We start from the raw sequence: 5,000 nt of genomic DNA, 5'->3' as shown, positions 1-5,000 counted from the left end.
AAGCGGTTTATCAAAATGAATTACATCAGATCGCATTAAAACACAGAAGATATAACAGAAAATGGTGATTAACGATATCACTCCGGTGGGGTTTGTATTACTATTGCTTTTATTTGTTTTCCTGCTTACAGTTTACGCTATACTCTCTCTCTCTCTCTCTCTCTCTCTCTCTCTCTCTCTCTCTCTCTCTCTCTCTCTCTCTCTCTCTCTCTCTCTCTCTCTCTCTCTCTCTCTCTCTCTCTCTCTCTCTCTCTCTCTCTCTCTCTCTCTCTCTCTCTCTCTCTCTCTCTCTCTCTCTCTCTCTGTATAGAAAAGGTATGGATGAGAATTAATATTTTCACAATACAAGAGATGTATATAATCGGTTTCGAATTATATTTTCATTAGAAATATGTGTATTTCTGACGAATATATTCGAAATCGGTTAAATACACTATCTTGTATTCGGAATATACTCATTGTTATCATACCCCTTCTGTATTTGTCAACATGAATACGGTTCAGCTCCCTCCCTCCCTCCCTCCCTCCCTCCCTCCCTCCCTCCCTCCCTCCCTCCCTCTCTCTCTCTCTCTCTCTCTCTCTCTCTCTCTCTCTCTCTCTCTCTCTCTCTCTCTCTCTCTCTCTCTCTCTCTCTCTCTCTCTCTCTCTCTCTCTCTCCCTCTGTTTTTTTTTCTGTTTTTTTTTGTTGTGCAGAATTCATAATTTCATCTAAAATGAAGAAGGAATTTTGAATTATTGAGAGTTGACCAATGCTGAAATTACGACCGTTGTTCAATATATATAATTTGTATGCTAATCAATTAACCTTGAGAGCCGTAATGTACATATTGTTCTCCAAGAAAGCATAATACATGTTTCGGTGAAATTTGCATACGTAAAATAAAGAGAAGGTCCACATACGATTTTCCGACTGAATCAAGTGTGAAGAGTGTGTATTCCGAGTTTTTCGAATATCTAAACAGTACTGATAGCAATGACAATAATGATAGACAGTATCATGATGATAAAAACGGTATCGTAGCACTCTCTGTTATAAATACTGTTACCAATAACAGTAATGTTGAAATATTCAGACCGTAATGATGTCATAAACATATGAATAAAGATTCCAATCACCTTGATATTAATTTTGTAATAATACCAACGATAACAGAAATTAAAAAATGACTATGAAATGTATCTGAACACTGTCATTACAGTAACAAAATCATCACTACATCTAATAATGGTAACACATGAAAAGAAAAGCAAAAACTACATGAGCGAGAGTGAGAATATATCTTAAAGCGACAAATACAAATAACCAAAGAGGGTCAGGAAATAAATATTATTGTTATTATCACAATTATCTTTATCATTAGTATTAGTGTTATTACTATGATGATCATCGATATAATTATTATCCTCATTATCGAATACCATCATTGCTATTAGAACTGTTATTTGTTATTGTTATTATCGTTTATAAATGGCGATGATAAGGTGACAATAATGATGGTGAAAGTAATAGTAATATTTCTGACAATGAAATAATTGACAATGATAGTAAAAAAAAAAAAAATTGCAATAGTTATTACAATAAGGGTAATGATAATGGGAAGAAAAATATGAACATTACAATAATGGTAATGGTAATAACAATAATAATAACAATAATAATAATAATAATAATAATAATAATAATAATTATAGTAATAATGAAAATGATGATAATAGTATTAGTAATAAGTGTGAATGAGGTCTTATTGTTATCATTATAACAATAATTGCAATACATGAGATATTGTAATCGACAGTATTAGTCATAAAAGCAGGAATCAGCTTTAATGAGAGGAAAAAAAAGAGTATCTCATAAAATAACAGATAAGAACAAAAAAATCGGAAAATGTTAACTATCTTAGCGTTGTCTTGTCTTGATGAACCAAAGGGGGAGGAGGGGGAGGAGTCCTTAGTTTAAGGATGGGGAAGAAAGCTAAGGGTAGTTAGCTACCTGAAAATGAAGGAAGAGTGAGATAGAAGTAGGGGGGGCGATACCCCTTGCATGGTGTTTTCTTTGTTGCAGATGGTTGGGAGTGTGTTGTTCTTTTCTTTAATTGGAGTCAGGCTGGATTTGGAGGAGAACACCTTTATTTATTAAAAAGTCTATTGGTTAAAAATAAAATACTTGGGAACACAAAACAAAGGAACATAGGGATAATATTTGGTAATAAGGGAACATAACAATAAACACGGGAACATAAAGTAAATGAGGAAGGATGAACACGGTAACCAAGGAGTTGAAAAGTAAGTGAGGAAGGATGATGTGAAAAGGAACAAAGGAATATGAAGATAAAACGAGGAAAGATGGAGGAACAAGACCAAGTAGAACAGGGTAGGTGATGATGGAACAAGAATATATGATAAATAAGGAGAATTAATGAGGAAGGGTGATGACGAAAGGATCATATTATGGTAACAAGAAAATAATGAAAACTGACTGGTAAAGCAAGAACGAAGGAGAGTGAAAAGTAAAGTAGAGAAGATGATGGTAACCCAAATTTAGACAGCGGCGGAGCAATTAAAAGTATTACTTTAATTTCCTGAGTACCTCTGTGTTTAATAACTGAGCGTAAGAAGGAAATATAATGTCTGTTTATCTCTAATTAACATTCATTTTCTTTTATATCTTTTTCAGCGCTGGAAGGAATTATCACATGCGGAAGCATATTTATTTAGGCTGATGATATATTTCTTGTTAACATAATATTCTCAAGTTATTATCTCCAGTAGTATATGCAACTATTTTCGATCTTAAATTGAGTTATTACAAGAATTAACAAATTTTCCGTTATGAAAGACCTCGATTATCCTAGTCATACTGGTGATGATGATAATAATTATAATAGGAACTATGTAATGATCATAACATTACCATTGATTATTGCAGCCGTAATATTATTTCCTTAATCTCTGCTATGTACACCTGAAAGAAATAAGATCTAAGAAATGCAAAAAGTTCATGATAACAAGGAAGAGAGGAGAGAGGAGGAAGGCGAAAGAACAGGAGAATAAAAGTAATAGCAATAGAAACTCTAATTTCATCGGCGATGCATCATTATCGCTATTTTCATAATTATTGCATTTTTTATACATCTAAATCAAAATTCAATGAACTAATACTGAAATAACTAAGGAAACTGAATTAAGCATGCAATAAGGGAAGATTGCATAGGTATTAATATAACTGAAATTAATCATTTTTAGTCTTCACGCATTAATTTCCTTTAGTAATTATGCACCTAATGCATAATCAATTATATGCTATTATACATTCCAAGGGTGTGATAAAATATTTCCTTTTCTACAAAGATATCTTTAATACCAAGTCAAATATCTTCATGTAAATACTATATATCGCATAGTTTTTGTTTCAAGAGATTACAAAAAAAAAAAGTTTTTTTCATATTTGTTTGGATTTAGGGGGGGGGGACTGGGGCAGTCCCCCCCCTCCCTCACTGCTCTGTAACTGGTCTGGCGCCCCCTGTCGGAAGTGCGGCGCCCCTTTTCTATGAACTGGCATTTGATATACTGACGGAGGAACCTCATGGGCTTCATCGTTCACGGATCATCCAAAAACGAAACATATAATCGGCAATTATCATTCTCACTGTCAAATTATTTTAATACAAATCATTATAAAACATAGAATGGCAGGTAATGGCAGGGTATAAAAAGTAGCATGGCTAAAACTTTCTATAAACAATTTTTAAACCACTCAAAGTGAGCATGACCTACAGTGTAAACTAAATTGATTTCCTACAACAACATAGTGATGGTGCAATATCAATCAATTACCGAAGGTTTATAAGCGCCCCCCTTTACCAACAGCCCCCCTCCCCCCCTTCAGAATAGTTCTGGATCCGCCCCTGAATTAATAGTATAGTCACTTATACTGATTGTGTCTTCATTTTTTATTCTTATAGTTGTCAATGTAAATGGTCATTGTATCTCAGTTTAATAATTAAGGACAAACATCTCACTATCAATCATATATTATTCGCAATATTTTAAATACAATATCTTTCGTTTGGTAAAATCTATTTCTTGGTTATATATATGCATTTCTAAACGAGAAATATCCACTAGATTTACATCCAAAGACATATGCTCTCTCTCTCTCTCTCTTCATCTTGCCGATTCAATATTTTTTTACTACACTATTTGACTATTTATTTAACTTTCTCCTGTTCATATTACTGCCTGTTTGTACATTTTTCTTCTATATTTCAGGTGTTATTAGTAGGTGCAGTGATTTTTTTTACCGTAAAGATTATTGATATTGTTATGATACGTTTTACAGTTACCTTTTCTTTATTATTGTTGTTATTATTACGAATTCAATACCATGAGTAGAATCCATCTCTTTATAACATTATCACCACTGTCTGAATCTCTCAATATTACCGTCACTGGTAATAATGATCATTCATGTAATGGTATCATGATAATGTTTCTCATTATTGTGATTATTATCAATATTATTTCAAAATTCGAGATTTTGATCACGTAAATATCATGATTGCCAAAGACGATTTGTTTTCATATGGACAGATGAAAATAATGGTACGTGTGTGTGTGTGTGTGTGTGTGTGTGTGTGTGTGTGTGTGTGTGTGTGTGTGTGTGTGTGTGTGTGTGTGTGTGTGTGTGTGTGTGTGTATGTGTGTGTGTGTGTGTGTGTGTGTGTGTGTGTGTGTGTGTGTGTGTGTGTGTGTGTGTGTGTGTGTGTGTGTGTGTGCGAGCGCGTGCGTGTGTGTGAAAAATGCGAACTGGTCAAGACAAAATGTATGAACTCAATAATCGTAATAAGATGAAAATCAAAAACCCTATTAAAACAAGAAAATAAAGATAATAAAATGGATAATTATATATATATATATATTTATGTTTACATTGTGGGGTTTTCTACCATAGTATCAACACGGTAGAGTGTTTTACCATTCATATATATATATATATATAT

The sequence above is a fragment of the Penaeus chinensis genome, chromosome 6 (assembly GCF_019202785.1).
Source record: "Penaeus chinensis breed Huanghai No. 1 chromosome 6, ASM1920278v2, whole genome shotgun sequence".
NCBI lineage: Eukaryota > Metazoa > Arthropoda > Malacostraca > Decapoda > Penaeidae > Penaeus > Penaeus chinensis.
This window is presented reverse-complemented; position numbering follows the sequence as displayed.